The following is a 20,714-nucleotide window of genomic DNA, read 5'->3' as shown; positions in this document are numbered from 1 at the left end:
AGTGCCGGCAGGGCATCAGATTAGGACTTAGGGCGTGGAGCTGCTATCTCAGGCTAGCCGAGGGCTGTGCTTAAAGGGACCCGACCCCCACCCCGGACAGACAGTTCTCAGGGGTTCCCCGCTTGCAAAGCAGTCTTGGCTTGGAGTGCCCTGAGTGCCCATATCACTCGGCACATCACAGCACTCGGCCATCAGCCCGGCTGCACTTGCCGCAGGCTGCCATCCGGTGGGGGGAGGGTCAATCAAGGGGCTTCAGGAGAGCTTCCACCCCGAGGAGCCCGCAGAGCCAGCCCAGTCCTCCCCATCGGGGGCTCGTACCCCATTCCTCCCTCACCTCCTTCCACTTACCCCTCCTTAGCCCCCCTTCCTGATGTACAAAATAAAGGACACGTGTGTTCAAAAATAGAAACTCTCTTTATTGAACAAAACTCGGGGAGACTGGGAAAAGGAGGTGGGAGAGGGGAAGAGAGGGGAGGGCAACTAAAATGATCAGGGGTTTGGAACAGGTCCCATATGAAGAGAGGCTAAAGAGACTGAGACTTTTCAGCTTAGAAAAGAGGAGACTGAGGGGGGATATGATAGAGGTCTATAAAAGCATGAGTGGTTTGGAGAGGGTGCATAAAGAAAAGTTCTTCATTATTTCCCATAATAGAAGGACTAGAGGACACCAAATGAAATGAATGGGTAGCAGGCTTCAAACTAATAACAGAAAGTTCTTCTTCACAAAGCAAATAATCAACCTGTGGAACTCCTTGCTGCAGGCGGCTGTGAAGGCTAGAACTATAACAGAGTTTAAAGAGAAGTGAGATAAAGTCATGGAGGTTGGGTCCAAGGAGTGCTATTAGCCAGGGGGTAGAAATGGTGTCCCTTGCCTTTGTTTGTGGAAGGCTGGAGATGGATGGCACGAGACAAATGGCTGTGTCATTGTTTCGGTCCATCCCCTCCAGGGTCCCTAGTGTTGGCCACTGTCGGGAGACAGGCTACTTGGCTAGATGGACCTTTGGTCTGACCCAGTACGGCCATTCAAAGCTCAGGGTCGGGGGTCTCACTGGACCACCCTGATTTTTATGCAAACCTGCTCCTGGGTTGCCAGGCTGGCAGCTATCCTGCCCTAGACGGCCACTTTCCTGTGCCTAATGCGGACATCATGGACGAGGTCCACGATCTCCGCACTAGACCAGGTGGGCGCCCGCCTCTTGCGGATCCGGGCAAGCTCCCGGGAGCCGCCAGCCTGGTCCCGGGAAAAGGCGGAGAGCTGGGTGGCAGCGGGTAGCTGGTTCGTGCCGTGCCAGGTGCAGGGTCTGCTGGCTGGGTGCTGGCAGGCTTGCACCTGGCACGGGCACCGTAGCCAACCCATGCCCCTTTAAGGGCTCCGGGGCCGGGAGGGGGGCAGACGAGTTTCCCTGGTGGTGCCCATAGTGGCCACCAGGGAAAGCTGGGGAGGGCTAGCCTCCCACTAGTTCGAATTAAGTGGCTACACAGCCCTTAATTCGAACTGCTTTATTCGAACTAGGCGTTAGTCCTCGTGGAATGAAGTTTACCGAGTTCGAATTAAGCGCTCCGCTAGTTCGAATTAAGAGGCATGCAAAGCAGGCAAGTCAGAATAGGGAAGTAGGAATAAGAGATCCTCCGGAAAAGGGCTTTATTCCGGAGGATCGCGCCAGTTTAGACGCTCTTTTCCTGCTTTTCCCCAAGCCGGAAAAAAAGCGGTGGCCATGTTTATTTAAAACCCGTGGGGGATATTTAAATCCCCCGCGGATTTCCCTATTCTGACTTGCCTGTTTTGCATGCCTCTTCTGGAGAAGGGGCCAGTCTAGACGTAGCCCTGAAGAACAGCCTATCTTCTCCCACTTAAAACCTTTAGTAAGAACAAAAGGCTCTCTCTGAAATTAAATCTACACTTTTTCACTTTTCCCTGTCCAAGAGTGACAGTGAGTTTCTTTTGCTGCTCAAATCAAAGAGTTCCTTACTCTTATGTCTTTTAAGTACTTCTCCTGTGAACTCTGATTACCACACACTCCCATAGCATTCTGTTCTCAAAACCACATGCATGTCTTCCTGCTCCAGTCCACCAGCATCTCCAAGATAAAAGGTTTGGGAGCAAGTGCCACTTCCAATTCCACAAGAGGGCTTTTATTTTGTGTCATTACTCGATGCATCACACAACTTCACTAAGATGGAAGGATGGAAAGAATACTGCATTATACCACATCCCAGTGCCCTTTCAATGGCAGAGCTGTTTCAGGACTCTCTCAATTCAGCTTTACATAGATTTAGCACTTGGTTAAAAAGATTCCTGAAGAGGGTGACCGTCCAAGGGATAGCATGAAACCACTACCACAAATTATATTTCACACACACACACTCAAAAACCACAAGTTACCTGTTCAAATTTGACCCAGGTCAAAAGTGGCTAAAAAAATTATCATAACATTTTGCCAGTAGGGATGTAAAATTCTGTTTAGTTGTTTAACCAATTAACCAATTAAAGGGGGAGTGGGTGGCGAGCCACTCCCACCATCTGGAAGACCTCTCCCCACTCCCGCAGGCAGGGGCTACACTGGCTGGGCAGGAGCAGCCTTTGCCTGTCGGGTATTCGGACCTGGTCTGGAGCAGCCTTCTGCCCTCATCAGTTAATCTTAACAGGTAGTCTCACCAGCTTTAAAGACCTTGCACATCTTTACAACAGGTGAGAAAAAAAAGGGACTAAGTGTCTAGACAGTGTCTAGACCTCACCCTTTACCTGCAGAACATTAACACTGTGCTATATAATAAATAATAATATTCTAAACTCCCTGCTCTTGTGCTTTTCATCAATAGATCTCAAAGCAATTTACAAAGGAGAAACTGAGGCACAGAAAAGTGAGGTGTCTTGTAGGCTTGGAGCAGAAACTTGAGCCCCAGTCGAGTGTCCTGTACACTTTGTCACACTGCCTCCAGTGTAACCAGCTTACTGGTTAACCTGTTAACCATTTAAATATTCACATCCCTACTTGCCAGGGACAACCTGTAGTAAGTTGGTGGTGAGTTTGCTTTACTTCCTAGCAGATGATCACTAGCACCAGACATCCTTTTCAGCAGTTTCCACTGGATGGTCCCAGAGTTAACTCACCCCTTCAAGGCACAATGGTAGGACAGTTGAGAAAACACACACCAACATTGACCAGTGTTGCAGACAGATGATTTCCCCCTTTCAAACTGGGCAATCCAGTCCTCTCAGGAGCTCTACACTCACAAAAAAGAGAAATGCTATCTATTACAATTAACATAACTGTCCTGCTCTTAATCCAGATCATAAAGCTGTCTTCCTTAAACAGTAATACTTACTACCACAATTGCCAGAGGCCAGGTACTTCAGTAAGTACTGTCTGATTTGCATTATTTCATCTGTATCTTCATAATCTCATGTCTACTATGCTGTTAATCATTTGCCCTACATAATTTTGCAAAGTCATGGCCAAAGAGAAAAGAAGAAGATCAGTGATGTCATTTATGGCTCATGCCCCATTATGGAACAGAGTAAGTAGGGTTTGTGTATAAACACAAAGAGGTTTTCAAACACAGGGAAGTAAAAAAAAGTTATGAAATGGAAAATATTAGTGGTTATATTTTTGTGCATAAATGTAAACAATAATAAACCCTTTAAAGCAGTGGTTTTCAAAGCTGGTGGCTGGCCCATTCGGATAAGCCACTGGTGAGCCTGTGATGCTTTGTGTACCTAAGTGTGCCATAATCATGGAATCTTGCAGCTCCCATTGGCTGCAGTTTGTCGTTTTCAGCCAAGGGGAGCTGTGGGAGCCCAGACTGCCGCTTCCCAATGCTCCCCTTGGCTTTAACAGCAAACAGCAGCCAATGGGAGCTGTGAGGCTCCACGGCTATGGATACTTACATACACTAAGCATTGTGAGTTCACCAACGGCTTACCCGGGCAGGCCCAGCACCCAACTTCGAAACCCGCTGTTTTAAAGAATATAGTCATTCACAAGTAGCTCTTTAAGAAAGAAAGACAGACTAGCCATTTCCTTGATCCAGAGCTGCAACATGTAGTCAAGTTTGGAGTCAAATATGTCTTTGCATACATACAGTTTCTGGAAAGACTTGCTTGGTACATGCAGAAAGTCATGCACGCCACAAAATAAATTACACACATACACACACTTCTAAATACATGTTCCCAATGTGAAACAAATGTAGATAATGGAAATTATCAACAACAGCATTACTACTGAGTAGCTATTCATTTGCCATGTTGCAGTCTTCTCTAAAATCTGCTATCCCATGACACTCTCTATCACAGTTTTTCTTCAGCTTTGTACAATATTCACAACATTTTAAATCTGAATATTTGTTAACTAGCAATATGTTAAGAGATATTCATACCTCTTCTGCACCATGCAGGTCAAGATTTATTTGTTCATGCTAGTATTTTTATTTATATAAGCTGTGGCAATGTGTTCAGTGCTGTACAATACACTAAAATAAGACAGATCCTGCTCTAACATACACATAACCTGCTAAAAGGCAGCCACAAAGACAAGATGTACTGGGAAATTCAGAGATGAAAGAACCATAACTTAAATAGTCCTGATCTTTGATAGAAAGGCACATATATCATGTTAATATTAATTTATTAGATGCAATTACTTAAGAACTAGTTCCAAGGACAACATTATAAATGATGTGTTAATCTGCTGTAAGCCATGGCATGCTTTGAAATCAATAGATCTGGAAAAGTGTAATAATTACCGAAGAGTATGTTGACTGTAACAAAGTACAGGCAGTCCCCGGGTTACGTACAAGATAGGGACTGTAGGTTTGTTCTTAAGTTGAATTTGTATGTAAGTCGGAACTGGTACATATTGTAGGGGAAACTCTAGCCAAACATTTTTTTTAGTTTTGGATAGCATAGGGAAAGGTTAACTCCCCTCTAATGTTTGTTTTGCTGTCTGTTCCCCTGTTCAGAAGATTTCACATCTATTTCTGTCCCTGTGACAAACTCAGGACTAAAGGAGTAACTCATCAAATACCAAACAGCTCTGCACCATGCTTTGAGCTAATAGCTTTATTTCCACACACCACCCAGGGTTCTAGGAGGAGGGTCCTTTTTTTGCTAACACAATGAGGCCAGCACTTTGTTTGTTTTGGTGGAGTCTTTGTTTGCCCAGGGAGCCCAGCATGTATAGGGGGAGGAGGGGCGGAGAGGCTGCTTTTGTCTGCTGTTTGGCAGCCTGTTGCTTAGGGGAGGGGGCAGCCTGTTGCTGGCAGGGGGGGAGGGGGAAGGCGTGCAGGATGCGAGGCCGCGGGGGGGGGGCAGCGGGCGTGGGGAGGCACTTTTCCTCTGCCCGGCAGCTCTGCGGGATCCCTGTCCCTGTGGCCAGCTGCTGCAGGCAGAGGCCAGTTGGAGCCGGCCGAAGAGCAGGAGGAGGTGGATTCTAGGACCCAGGTGAGCGAGCCCCGGGGACGCTGCTGCGCTCCTGGAGCCCAGCATGTATAGAGGGGAGGAGGGGCAGAGAGGCTGCTTTTGTCTGTTCGGCAGCCTGTTGCTGGCAGGGGGGTGGGGGGGAGCGGGCGTGGGGAGGCACTTTTCCTCTGCCCGGCAGCTCTGCGGGACCCCAGTCGGAGCCGGCCGGAGGAGGAGGAAGATCCTAGGACCCAGGTGAGCGAGCCCCGGGAATGTTGCTGCGCATGTGCGGGAGTTGCCTCACCCCGTTCGTATCTAGGGATCCGACGTAGGTCGGATCCACGTAAGTCGGGGACTGCCTGTATTTTAAGCAAATCAAATCACTCCATACTCAGAACTTCCAACGAGATCCATGGAAGATCAATGGAAGTTTCATCAGAATAAAAAGTTTTACTTGGCCACCTTGGCAGAGGCAACCAGGATAAAACAATGCAGCTAGTTCTGCTCTACTACCTTTGTGCCTGGGATTCAGCATCTCTTTGTGTAGCAAAGATCCAAAAATAGCTTGAGAATATAGCCAAGAAATTATTCCTCTTATCTTTTCCCCTAGGCATCGGAGGGGTTAGATAAGTGCTACTGGGAGTGTAAGAAAAGCTGCTATCCAGTTGTTGAAAACTCCCAGAGCTGGAGTCTTCAGAGACAGAAGTTCAAATAAACGCTGGATCTGCTGAGAGGCTAAAGAATGCCATAAGAATCTCACAATCATATGTCATCCTACCAAGCAGCTCTGCCTTCCTTGTACTCACCTTTCCAATGCACTGGAATGAAAAGAGGAATAATAACTCAAGCCATGACCCTATATATTGTTGTTAGTCTCTAAGGTGCCACGGGCCTAGGGATGTGAACGACTAGTCAACTAGTTTACTATCCAATAAATAAATGCTTATCGGATAGTCGACAGGCTAGTCCTGTGGTCACCAACCAGTAGATCGCGAGCTACCGGTAGATCTCAGGGGCTCTAAGAGTAGCTCTTGAGCCCTCTCTGAACTGCGCGCCTGCGCAGTACATTTACATTTGATTTCCTCATTTGAGGAGCAGCTACTCACCAAGCAACAACACAGGTGAATAGCTGCGAGGAATGGTGGGAGCTGGGAGGGCTGAAACACCCCAGCAAGCTGACTGTGGCTTTCAGCAAGTGATGGACAGGAGAATAGAGAGGGCGGGGCTTCAAAGAAGGGGCAGGGCGGTAGATCTTCGCCTGTTCTGAGACTTAAAAAGTGATCTTGGGTGTAAAAAGGTTGGAGACCACTGGGCTAGTCGATTAGTTGTTCCCCCCCTCCCCCGATGCTTCTATCACAAAGAGGAAGCACGAGGGAGAAGAGGAGATGGTACTTCAAAGCGGCACCGCTGCATGGAGCCTGGGGACAGACCCCAGGGTCAATGTGGCACTGCCACTCTGAAACACTATGTGCAGCCCGGGGCTGTTGCTACACTCCAAAGGCAGAGGTGCCCTATCGACTAATCAAATAGTCAATGCAAATTGCATCAACTAGTCAATTACTTGAAATTCAACATCTCTACACAGAACTACTCATTGTTTTTCAAGCCATGATACAAACCAAGCCCTGCCATTACACTCCATACAGGATCAAACTTGAGACACTGATCTGTCAAAACCAAGCTACGGAAAAGCAGGTCCTCAGCTGGTGTGAACTGGTAGAATTCCATGAATTTACATGAACTGAAAAATCTATCCCAGAAATTTACTCTCTGCTGCAGCTTTATTTTTTTTTTACAAGCTCACTGCTCACTGTGCACCATCCCGATAATCCATGGTAGAGCTGGTCTGAGTTTTTTCCCTTAAACTTTTTTTTTTTAATTAAAAATTTCTTTTCAGATAAGGGCAACTAAAATGATTAGAGGTTTGGAATGGATCCCATATGAGAAGAGATTAAAGAGACTAGGACTTTTCAGCTTGGAAAGGAGGAGAGTGCGGGAGGGGGGGTCTATATGGCAGAGGTCTATAAAATCAGGAGTGGTGTGGAGAAAGTGAATAAGGAAAAGTTATTTACTTGTTCCCATAATATAAGAATTAGGGGCCACCAAATGAAATTAATGGGCAGCAGATTTAAAACAAATAAAAGGAAGTTCTTCTTCACACAGCACATAGTCAATCTCTGGAACTTCTTGCCTGAGCAGGTTGTGAAGGCTAGGACTATAATAAGGTTTAAAAGAGAACTAGATAAACTCATGGAGATTAAGCCCATTAATGGCTATTAGCCAGTATGGGTAAGGAATGGTGTCCCTAGCCTCTGTTTGTCCGAGGGTGGAGAGGGATGGCAGGAGAGGGATCACTTGATCATTACCTGTTTGGTTCACTCCCTCTGGGGCATCTGGCACTGGCCACTGTTGGCAGACAGGGTACTGGGCTGGCTGGACCTTTGGTCTGACCCAGTATGGCCGTTCTTATGAGAAAAATCCCTGTTTGGAATTTTTAATTTTCAGGCAACTGCAACAAGTATTTTAGTTTCTATAGCAAAATTTCCTGTTTAAAAAAAAAAAAACAAATGCCCCGATGAGCTCTCATAAGTGCTCAAATAGGGGAGAATTAGTAATTAACATGTAAAATATATTTATTTTCTTCTTCTCACTTTTCAGTGAAGAAACAACACTAAACCTGGCTGAAATTGAGTTTTGCCAAAAAACAAAAACCTGTTATAGTTTCAAGGAGTTTAAAATAGATCTATTTTATTTCAAAATTGTACAGGTTTTTTTTTACTGTTTACTAAAACTTGATTTTCAATAAATGCTTAAGTAACATTTCAATAAAAATTTCTATTCAAATATTTCACAATTTTTCCAGAAAAATAAGAATAGTTGTCAAATGTTCACAATTAATTTTGTTTTCAAATATGGCCATTTATCAACAAAAATTGCATTTGAAAAATTTGAAACACATAAGATCCCAACCACCTGTTTGCTAATGCTCATGTGCAGGGCTTGACAAACGGCGGCGAAATCTACTCGCCAGCCCTGCACTTTCCCTGTACACAGGATTATGCCTGCCTTGGTGTGACAAAATGGCAGTGAGGAACTACATCTTAAAAGCAAAAAGATCACTGGAAAATATGGTATGAATGCACTGCAGATTAAAAGCTTTCCAAACTAAAAGGAATTAAAGAGGAAAAAAAACAATAATTTGACTACATACTATTTAACAGCTCTATGGCCTTATCTCAGCAAAGGACATGAGCAATCCATTAATGAGACTATTCAGGTACTTATAATTAGGAACATGCTTAATCACCTTACTGAACTGGAACCTAGGTTGCCTGAAGTTGCCTTGTGGATATTGTACATATAAGATATAGGCAGGTCAGATCTGTATATTTAAATCGATGCTGGACATAGCTAAACCTCTGTGCTTAGACATATATCTGTACTTAGACTACACAGAATGTCCGTAATATTGCCTCAGAAAAGTAGGCAATATGCAAAGGACTTTGTAGAAGCTACAGGATACAAGCCTGCTGAATTTACTTAGGTAGAGCTCCCACCGAAGTCAATGGGAACTTTGGCTGTGCATGGGAGCACAGAGGTATTAGTGACTGTTAGATTTCACTTAAAGTTTGTGAGAAATACTTCATTGAGATTTAAAGCAGCTGTGCCTGCTAGACTATTTTCTTTCTAAGGATGTCCTTGTTGTGTCATTATATACAAGATATAGCTTTTGTTCTGGCAACAAGATTCAAAAGCCAATTTAGGTTTATATTGGCAAAAGAACTAAGAATGTAGCTACACTAGAGGTTTTTCTGTCAAGTTAGCGGATTGTCAGGTGTCTTGAGGTAACTATGAGTTCATAAACACTAGCATGTCCTGGAACAAATGTTTGTGAAATGTCTACTTTAGCCTATACAAACACACTGGCTACTCTGAGTTAGACAAGGTAAAAGAAATAGTGTAAACAAGAATGATGTTAAAGACCTCTCTGAAAATTCAGAGTTCATCCACAATGAGGACTTTACAGGCAGCTGTCCATTCCTATGAAGAGAGCACAACTGAATGAAATAGCAAATTGTAAATGGTCTTTTCTTATTTGAGTTCACACAATTTTAAATCTTAAACCTTTGATTTTAAGAACATAAGAACGGCCATACTGGGTCAGACCAAAGGTCCATCTAGCCCAGTAGCCTGTCTGCCGATAGAGGCCAGCACCAGGTGCCCCAGAGAGGGTAGACCGAAGACAATGATCAGCGATTTGTCTCCTGCCATCCTTCTCCAGCCTCTGACAAACAAAGGCCAGGGACACCACTTCTATCCCCTGGCTAATAGCCTTTTATGGACCTAAACTCCATGAAATTGCCTAACTTCTCTTTAAACTCTGTTATAGTCCTAGCCTTCGCAGCCTCCTCTGGCAAGGAGTTCCACAGGTTGACTACATGCTGTGTGAAGAAGAACTTTCTTTTATTAGTTCTAAACCTGCTACCCATTAATTTCATTTGGTGTCCTCTAGTTCTTCTATTATGGGAATTAATAAATAACTTTTCTTTATCTGCCCTCTCCACACCACTTATGATTTTATATACTTCTAGCATATCCCCCATCAGTCTTCCCTTTTCTAAATTGAAAAGTCCCAGTAGCTTTAACCTCTCTTCATATGAGACCCGTTCCAAACCCCTAATCATTTTAGTTGCCCTTTTCTGAACCCTTTCCAAGGCCAAAATATCTTTTTTGAGGTGAGACCACATCTGTACACAGTATTCAAGATGTGGGTGTACCATAGTTTTATACAGGGGAAGTAAGATATTCTGGGTCTTATTTTCTATCCCTTTCTTAATAATTCCTAGCATCCTCTTTGCCTTTTTGACCGCCGCTGCACACTGTGTGGAAGTTTTCAGAGAACTATCCAGGATAACTCCAAGATCTCTTTCCTGATTTGTCATAGCCAAATTAGCCCCCATCATACCGTACATATAGTTGGGGTTATTTTTCCCGATGTGCTTACTTTACACTTATCCACATTAAATTTCATTTGCCATTTTGATGCCCAATCACTCAGTTTGGTGAGATCTTTTTGGAGTCCCTCACAGTCTGCTTCTGTGTTGACTATCCTAACAGTTTGGTATCATCCGTAAACTTTACCACCTCACTGCTTACCCCTTTCTCCAGATCATTTATGAATAAGTTGAAAAGGATTGGTCCCAGGACTGACCCTTGGGGGACACCACTCCATTCTGAAAATTTACCATTTATTCCTACCCTTTGTTTCCTGTCTTTTAACCAGTTCTCAATCCAAGAAAGGACCTTCCCTCTTATTCCATGGCAATGTAATTTACACAAGAGCCTTTGGTTAGGGACCTTGTCAAAGGCTTTCTGAAAATATAAGTACACTATATCTACTGGATCCCCCTTGTCTGCATGTTTGTTAACCCCTTCAAAGAACTCTAATAGATTAGTAAGACGTGACTTCCCTTTACAGAAACCATGTTGACTTTTGTCCAACAAATTATGTTCTTCTACATGCCTCACAATTTTATTCTTTACTATTGTTTCGACTAATTTGCCCAGTACTATAATATAGATTAATAAAAGTGTTTAATTCAACTATTAAAAGTAACACCTAAGAATAATCACAACTGAAGAATCAGAGAAACAAAACTTTTTGTGTGTTTATTAAGGTACGATATTTTTTTACTTAATTGACTGTGAGTGTTGACCAGTTCAGGGATTTCTCCATCAGTTATTTCCTCTTGTGGCTTTTTCCACCCAGCAACATGAAAAGGAGGTCATTTATTTAAAAAAGGAAATTTTGCATGCAAACCACAACAACTGGCAGGCAGGTTCCAGCAGCTGAAATGTCTTTTAACTCTTTTTTTCCCCCCAAAACTGACCAAATTTCCAGATGACAGGATTCTTTTACAAAGATTATTGGAAGAGAAGAGAAGAGATATATCTGGATTATTCACCATTAACACTTAGACTATTCAGTATCAGATCAGTGATGACAAACATTAATTTAATTATTTTATTTATTTCAAAATAATGGTATTCGGGATGTTCTCATTAAAAATGTTAACTGGTTAAACTATATGTCTGACTGGTTAACCGGCCCATCGCAGTGCTCTGTGGGTCCAGCTAAGCTGGAGCAGCCCACAGCCTGCGGTTATCCTGGTAAGCATGTCAGGGAGAACAAATTCTGCCTCCTACTACAGTTATGCTGGTGATTTATACCAAACTGTGACTAGGCAGAGATGTATCTTAGAACTATTTGAAACATTTGTGCTTATTGCTACCCTTGGCCTGCTCTCATAATCCTGGGCTAAAATGACCCATACTGTACATTCAGGTGTAAATTTCACTCCCCTAGACCAGCAGATTCTTAATGCTCCACTCAGAGGAAAGGCAGGTGGTTACCAGGGTGAGGTAGTTGTGAACTGCAGTCAAGTTTTCACAGGGGCGATGCCATTAGAAGCTGCACTTAGCACTGGCAACTTCTAGGCCAATGGTGTCTGCAGGATACATGCAGCCATTGGGACTCCACCTGTGACCCACAGACCCCCTGGCTTCCCCCATCTTCTACATGCCTCTTGTGCATCTGGGCACCAGAGATGAGCACTTCCTACTCCTTCCCTCTCTCCCAGCACTTTTTAAGCAAGCAAATCACCTGAGTTGCATTCTGTCCCCGCTTCTCCCCTCCCTCCTAGAATCAGAATGCTGTGAATCAACTGTTTGTGGCATTCTAGCTCTGGGAGGGAGGACAGTGGGGATGGAGTGTGAATCAGGCAATTTGTACAGCTTCAAAAGTGGTGGGAGTGTGAGGGACAGGTTAGGGATGTTAAAATGAGATTAATCAACTAATCAAATAGTCAATGGAATTTCCATCGACTATTTGATTAGTCAATAAGGGCTCTTCCTCTTTGAAATGCTGTGCCTCTGGTTTGAAATGTACAAGCGCCCCAGCAGGGACGCTTGTACATTTCAAAGATGGAACACCACTGCTGTACCCCTGCCCCCTCCGACGAAGCTGGAGCTGGGGGAAACCAGCTTTTAAGCCGTCTCTCCCCAGTACGCTTCTTCTCCCCTTCCCCCCCCCCCCCCATTGCCTCTTTCTGATAGAGGCAGCAAGGGGGGGAAGCAACTAGTCGACTAGTGTGTCGACTGATAAGATTTTGCTTATCAGATAATTGACTAGTTGCTTACATTCCTAGAACTAGTAAGTGTGGGGCTCAGGTGCTCAGGTGGACCAGAGGAGAGGGAAGGGAGGGCAAACAGGGAGGCAATGGGGCTACAGGAGGAACACCAGTGCGCTGTAGGCTGCTGTGGCTCACTGAGATGAAGGAGGGCCACTCATGCAGTCCATCCACTGTTCCTGGTTGCCCATCCCTGTTCTAGGCTCTGCTGGTTCCTTGTGCAGCACCTATCTGGGCAGTCTCGCTTCTGTCAGGCTCTATTAGCAGCTGCTATAGGCCTAGCCATTAACCAGAGCAGTTAACAGGAACAATGGCACCTTTGTTCAAGTGTCATTTAAGAGAAAGTAAAATTATCTTAAAATTCAAGAAGCATATGTGAACTATGAAAAAACCTGAGAAATCGAGATGTTTGTAGAGTGCTTTTAACAATGGAGGCATGATGTTGGGTGCTATCCCTACACAAATAATCATCATCTGATTATGAAATATTTCCCCACTTCAGGCTGGTTACTATTGGTTGGGTTACAAATTCACAACTGAGCACTGACCCTGCTCTCTGCACTGGACCTTAGATTTCGGGGTTATAAGGCTGATTATTCATGTGTCAACTTCTGATCCAAACTCCAAAAAGTCTTACATCTGGCCCATCACACTAAGATTCATAAGGAAGATTTTTAAATCCCTCATTCCCTCACTCAGCAAAATCATGAGAGGAAGGGAGACTATTTAAAACACCACTTGGAGAATAAGTCTGTCTCCAAATGAGTAAGATTTGGCAGCTTGGCTGTATGAAGTGAAACAGTAAACAGGGTGCTTTCAATAAAGATTGTGCAATTTCAAGTTGTAAGGAGTTGTGCCTGAGAGCTGCCAAGCAGGAGTGACAAATAGGTCACAAATCCCCAGGTTTGGCTCTGGGGCTCCCTTCCCCATGCAAAACATCACCAGTTGCAATGGGACTTTATGCATTTGAGACTCCCGCCTGGCAATTTCAGAGCAATCCATAGAGAAGGCTGGGGGGAACCACCAACCAGCGTTAAGCACGGGGAGGCGGGGCAGGGGGCCTCTGGATAGCTAGCGGAGCGACGCTCCTCCGGAATGCCCTATTCCTCGCTGCCTTCCTGTAACTCCTCCTACCCTGCAGGGGAAGCGCAGATCCCCTCTGCACATGGCTGAAACAACCGGATCAGATGCACACACTTGTTGACGGTTTCAGTTTTGGCTGCATTCGCTTTCAGAGGCATCGATCACACCCGCTCGAGCACGTGGATTCCCCAACCTCCCGAAGGCAGTAAAGTGGCAGCCACTTCCCTTAAGGGAAGCCACGCAAACTCCCACAGGCGCTGAAGGCAGAAGTCATGATCGTTCACCAGCACAAAAGACCTGCGCTCCTGAACAGCACAGCAAGAAAAGCTCCCGTGGCATGCAGGGAGCAGGGCAACACGCTTTGCTACTAGCTTATCGCCCTTCGTGTCATTTACCATCAGACCTGCCCTGGGTACCAATGACAATTCGTTTATTTCGCTTTTGCTCTTTTAAACCTTTTGCTCCCAATCTCCACCGCAGCCTCCCAGCCCCTACACACTTGGATGCGAACAATAGGCAAAGAAAAGCCCATGCACTGTTTTGTTTTGGTGGGCATTTCCCCTCTTTTTACTATGAATGCCAGAGACTTTCAAGGACAACCAGGATCCTGCGTGCTTGGACAGGGGTCCAGATTGGCTGTTTCATAGTTTCGTTAGCTTGGAGAGAAAGGAAAAACATCAAAGGGAACGAGCAAAGCGATTTAAAAAAAAACCCTCTTTCGCACACTGAAGGGCGGGGCTGCGAATCCAGATGTTTGACAGTTGTTGCCAGCGGCTGGAACAGCCTTCCTGGCCCCCATCCCCCACCCTAAGAGAAATCAGGATTTAGTTGGCGTGGAGCTGAGCGGGGGAAGGGCGGTCTCTTTAAAACGAGGGTGGGGCTAAGAGATCAAGGGAAATCCCCACATTATCTTCTTTTTGTACACACCAGAAAAATAACCCCATGCACACTGCCCCCCCTTCCCCCCCGCGGTCAGCAGGACCAGGAACCACTGCCAGCCTATTACTGAACAAACTTCAGCAGCACGCGGGGGGACTGCATCTCCCATCCCGCTCGGGCCCCTCCGGAGCGGCAAAGCAGTCGGGAGCAGCAGGCACAAGACTACAAAGATCCCGGTATCCCAAGAACGCGCTTTTCGTCCATCACGGCAGGGCTACGTCGAGAGATAGGAAGGGGGGAGAACAAGAGCAAGGAGCTGCCCCGGGACTGGCTGCTCCCCCTGCACGCGAGGAAGAACTAACCGTCTGGCCAACTTCTGCCACACCGCTGCACGCAACGCGGGGCTTCTTCTCGCCTTCCCGCCTCCCCCACGCGTGCTGGGCGCTGGGATCCCGAAGCAGCTCGAGGAGATGCCCACGCGGGGTTTTACCTCCAGCCCTGAGCCCGGCTACGTCTGCCCGCTGCCGCCTCTCCGCGGGGTCTTCCTCGCGGGGTGCAGGGAGCCCGAGCGCCGCCGGGGCGCAGAGCCGGACTCCCTGTCGCGCGGGCGGGCGGGAGAGCCCCACATGCACCGAGCCGCGCTCCCAACAACGCCCCGGCCAGACCCGCGCCCGCCTGGCGCTGCGCTCCGAGTGGGACGGGCCGGCAACCCCTGGCGGCCACTGCCGGGCGCTGCAGCTTCTGCAACGCTGGCCGCGGCTCTGGGGACCGTCGCCAAAGTTTGCAAACGGCGCGGAAAGGAGCTGGGGAGCTGGGCTGTGAGCGGGCGCTGGGACGAGCGGCGGGGGAACGCTGACACGGAATCCGTGTGAACGGGTTGTTACCCGGGCGGGGGAGGAGCTACCTCTGCACCCCGGGCTCTGAACTCCCCTGAACATAAAACTATGGGAATAGAGTCGCCCTCCTGTCCTACCTAACCCCGGGGCTGCTTCAAGGAAAGTGCAAGAGACACCGCAGAAAGCAGTTATGGGACCTGGACTCAGTAGCAGCGCTGGAGAGCTCACAGAACCAGCCCAGACAGGCAGCCCCTGCCTCCTTTCCTCTAACACACAATCTTAGTCCCTATGCCGCAGGGGACTGAGAGGGATTCCCCTTTGATCAAGATGCTCTCAAATGGGATGCTAGCTGTTTTATAGCACAGCTAAGTACTTGTGCTCCTAACCCATGCAGGCACCTGTGACTATCCCAGTTCCTCCTTGCTGACCAAGACACTCTCTCTTTTCCAAAATAATTTCAAAATAGTTACAGCCTATCAGGTTTATTTTACATCTTGTTTAGTATTATTCTCTCCCACCCCTTTCCTCCTAGCACAAAGACCGGCCCCACGTGGACCAGGGCTTTTGACACTGGAAAACATTTTTCTACCTAGAATCCAACTATACAAATGCAAAACAAATAAGGTTAGTTTGGGTTTGTTTGAGGTTTTTTGCTTTGTTTTTTTAGGAGGCCTTTATAATCATTAACAAGGCTTACTCAGAAACTTATCTACAAGGGTTGGTTTAGGTAGCAAACACATGACTTCTTTGAAACTGTAATTAGAGATGTAATAGGCAGTAGAAAATCTCTAACCATAAAAGTATTTGGCAGCAGCCCTTTCCTGAGATCAAACTTTGGGCTTGCGTACACACAAACTGTACTATTTCAACCATACTAGAACAACCTCCCCTAGTATGGATGCTTTTATACTAGTATAAAGGTACTCCTAGCATGCTAACTTATTCCGGTATAAATCTTATTTCAGTTTTGCTTGACTAAAATTAAAATAAGTGTTTCATTTCAAATCATTCTGTTGGAAATAAAAACCTGGAAAATGTCATACTATATAGAGAATATTGTCTCAAAAAGCAATTTTGGGGGAGTCAAAAATACCAGCCCTGACTTTGCAGGCTTGAGTCCTTGGTGCTCATGAAAGGTGTTAGAGTCACCTCTAGTGGAACTAAAATGTTCTATTTATCAAGCAAACAGATATACCACAGACAGGCAAGCAAGCACTCTTAATTGTTCTGCTCTGATGCACATAATTTTCCCACTTGAAAGAAATCACTACTAGGAGAGATAGCGTGAGAAAGTCCAGTTGCTACTGCCATTCAGTCCTTGGTTTCCCTACTAAAGCAACTATCAATAGAATTAATGGTGACTGTGATTTTAGCATTGGGACACAGCTCCTTTACAAACTATGTTGAGAACATTAATTGCTATCCTATAGGTGTCCAAACAGATAAAAACTTCCCATCTTTGCCAACATTGTCCTGGTTTAAATAACTAATTTAGGCAGCTTTGGAAATTTTAGCCTTAGAGACTATGTATCTCATTATCAATACCTTCATGGGTAAAACTGCCATTAAAACCAATGGCTGCGTCTAGACTGGCAAGTTTTTCCGCACAAGTGGCCACTTCTGCGGAAAAACTTGCCAGCTGTCTACACTGGCTGCTTGATTTTACGCAAAAGCATTTCCGTTCTACTGTCCGAAATCAGTGCTTCTCGCACAAATGCTTTGATGTTCCCATTCGGGCAAAAGCCCTTTTCCGGAAATGCTTTTGCGCAAAAGGGCCAGTGTAGACAGCTGAAAACTGTTTTGCGCAAAAAAGCCCCGATGGCGAAAATGGCGGATCGGGACTTTCTTGCGCAAAACCGCGTCTAGATTGGCATGGATGCTTTTGTGCAAAAAGTGCTTTTGCAAAAAGCGTCCGTGCCAATCTAGACGCTCTTTTCCGCAAATGCTTTTAACAGAAAAACTTTTCCATTAAAAGCATTTGCAGAAAATCATGCCAGTCTAGAGGTAGCCAATAGGTATCTGTGCAGCACAATTTGCAGGATCAAGTTCATTAAACAATAAAATAGAAATTGTGCACACAAAAATTTACAAGCTAAGGATTTACTAGGGTTTGTTTTTGTTTTTGAGAGACAATTATTTCCTTGGGTATCTGAAGGCAAGGTTTGAGGAATTATTGGAATACACCCAGGCTGGAAGTAATCTGTATATTAGCTCACCCAACATACAGCATTACAAAAATCAGATCCTAGAGTGGTTTTCAACAATCATTTAAAAAACTGAGCTACTTACTCAAGTCAGGACTTGAGTTACCCAAAGCCAATTCAAGAACCCTTACCATCTAGACATGATAATACAGGCTGATCTAGAAATGCATCAGGTTAGATTTATAGATAGAAATGGTCTTGAAAACCATGGAAGATTTGTTAGGGCTGATGGGACCTTTGAACACAACATTGTCTGCTTTGTATTTCACAGTCATTAAACTATATCAACAAGTTATTTTTGGAACCAAACTGAAACCCAAAGAAGATAGACCAAACACACAATTCTGTTTCTGCTCTTCAATCCATGGCCACTTGGTTTTTATGCTAGTAATCACAGATTACTGCTAGCTATGAGCACTAGCTCCATTCACTTCATGCTCTTTCAAAGTGCCTTACTATACAGTATATACTTCAAGGAGATCTCATTGTAACAGGAGTATGTGCATCATAGCTTTCTACTGACTGGAACAGACCAGCAACTATTCCTTTATAACAATGCCCTGGACTTAAAGGCTGGGCTAATAGAGCTGCTCCTTTAACTCATGCAGGAGAGACCAGAGTCAAAAGACCACAGTAATTCATTTTCTTCAGTGGAGATCAGGTATTGCTGTATTATATTCCCTTTTCTGTATGTATGGGATAAGTAGTGATAGGTGTCTGTGGATCAGAGGTGTGAGTGTCTTTCTCCAATTTAATATTGCATTTTAAAATACAATGCTGAAATGACTGATTGGAGTCTCATATTGGTGTTTTGTCAATAGTAATTCATGGGTAAACAGAAAGTGATTCACACCAGCAGTGAATAGATGGTAATTATTGCACAGTTCCCAATGGGGAAAGGTGCTTATTAAGCTGCCCGATTTGGTGCTATACATAATTCCTTCTTTGAAAACAAAATTCTGGGCTTGCTTTTTCTTTAGCTGTCTCCAATAAATGTCACATCCTGATATTGGAAGATGCTGTGTTAATTTTGCAGTGACAGATTATTTTGCAAAACATCCTAGTAATATTCCTACTCTCTTTCTTAATTTAAAACCTAGAACCCTCTTGCCTTGCTCAGGCTGATTGTGTTTTCAGTACCATCACCACAAGGAGAGCAATCTGCAGTTCCTTACCCAGCACTTGAGATGCCAAATTAAGGATTTAAGCCTAGGAAAACATTATGTTCTTCCTAAATCCACACTCTTTTCTCTGCCCAAGCAACAACACCACATCACAGAAAGCTGGGAAACCAAGCCTGTGATGGACTATGCTGAAATAGAACCATTTCCAGCAGGCAATGTGATCCATTGTGGGAATGATCCAGAAACAACAGAGATCAGTGGAAACAACCTCTTTGATTTTAGTAGATTTGGGATGAAGGTACAAGCTGGTTTCCTTTGATACTGTACCCTGTAGTGAAGGACAGGGAAAGGAATGTTTCTCAGGCAATATAGTATCTGGAGAATGAAATCTACGATTGAAGAACACGGTGCGAAGTCTAGTTCCATATAAGCAAAATTGAAAGGTGCTTGTTTGAATCTGACAAAAGCACTTAGCAGGGGTGTGGGAACAATTTGTATAGTGGGGGTGCTGAGAGCCACTGACCAAACCGTAAACCCTGTATATAATGGAAACCACATCAACCAGGAGATTCTCCAGCCTATACGTAGGTACAGGGGCGGCCCGTCCATATAGGTGAACTAGGCGGTCGCCTAGGGCACCACATTAAATGTGGCGCCAAATGATGGTGCAATATCATTGAGGGGTTTGGAGGTGGGAGTGCCGATTTCATGGTTCGCCTAGGGCTCCAGTTGCTGGCAGCTAGTCTAGGGCTGCCCCTGCTAGGTATAGGATGCTAGAAAAATGTATATGAACAGTCTATTACTGCCCCCATCTTGCAGTACATCCATGCTTTAGCTATAAACACATTTTTAAAGCTTACCTAAGTTTTGAAATCTTGAGTTTTGCTTATGTGCCAAAATTACATACGCTTGGATGATCTTTAAAAAAATAACTTAGGCCCAGTAGACACAAGGGCTGTAAATGAGTAGTCGACCAGTCAAGTAACTGGTAAACCTATGCTTATAGGTTAATCTAGTTGACTACTCACATTCCCCCCACCTTGCTGCCTCTGTATTGAGGGGGGGTGGTGGTGAAGGAGGAACCGGTGCTGGGGGGAGCTAGTTTAAAATCTGGTTCCCCTCAGCACTGGTTCCACGGTGCCACCTGCTTTCTGGCAGCAGCCCCAGCCCACAGCGGCATCCTGCAGAGCAGCGTCTGTCCACAACACTCCTGGGCCTGTTGCAGGAAGGGGCTGCTTTATGGCAGCAGCTTCTGACCGTGGGGGGCCAAGCTCCTTGTGGACGGGGCTGCTGCCACCCCACATTGCTGCCTCTGTATCAAAGGTCCACAAGTGGAGCTGGTTTTTAAACTGGCTCCCCTCCTGCCTGGCACCCCATGCTTCTGCCTCTGAAACAGAAGCAACAGGGCAGGGTGACAGGTGACTCCCCAAGAGTGGGGCTAGAGTGCACTGGCTGCTGGCCCTACCCCTGCCCCTGGGGACTACTGAATAGTTGACTAACCACTGAGAATTCATGTGGTTAGTTGACTATTCAATTACCCCCTAATATCTCTAGTCTACACAAAGCTCTGCTGGTTTAATTATATTCAGTTTATGAATTGATTTAGTTGGAGTGGGATAAACTCCTGTGTGAACACTCTTAATTCAATCTCACCTTTATTTCAGTATTGATTTAATATTATCTAAAATTAGCACAGACTCAATTTAAGATGAAGACTTGTCTAAATCAACATAAACCAAATGTCAGTCAAATTAAGAGCATCCACGCAGGAGTTTAACTAAATTAATTACAAAAACAATTTTAGTTATACTAGAGCAGCTCTCTTGTTTAATGGAGCACTGACTCTAGGCATCTATGTTTAATGTACTGAGGCAGAACAAGTCACCAGAGTTCCATTGAAGGTAATGGCTCTCCCCAGCTTACACCAAATGACACGCTGCACTAACATGTAAAACCAAATGGCTCCAATTTCCTGTGTATACCATATACAAAAGAAT

At 45.1% G+C, this 20,714-nt stretch overlaps 1 protein-coding gene across 3 annotated transcripts in view; it reads right to left on the bottom strand.

Moving 5' to 3' along the window:
• The window catches only part of MOB3B (MOB kinase activator 3B), a 138,006-nt gene extending 122,684 nt beyond the window's left edge, over nt 1-15,322 (bottom strand). For 2 of the 3 annotated variants that reach the window (XM_006127251.5, XM_025186766.3), the window contains exon 1: nt 15,044-15,322. The gene's annotated coding sequence lies outside the window, so the exon portion shown is untranslated. Of the gene's footprint in view, nt 1-14,915 lie in introns of all 3 variants that reach the window. The other variant, XM_006127252.5, reaches the window with a different exon arrangement.
• Nucleotides 15,323-20,714: the final 5,392 nt, after the last annotated feature.

The sequence above is a fragment of the Pelodiscus sinensis genome, chromosome 6 (genome assembly GCF_052426305.1).
Source record: "Pelodiscus sinensis isolate ZL-2025 chromosome 6, ASM5242630v1, whole genome shotgun sequence".
Taxonomy (NCBI): domain Eukaryota; kingdom Metazoa; phylum Chordata; order Testudines; family Trionychidae; genus Pelodiscus; species Pelodiscus sinensis.
Note: the sequence above shows the minus strand (reverse complement) of the source record. Positions and strands in the feature narration are given on the sequence as shown.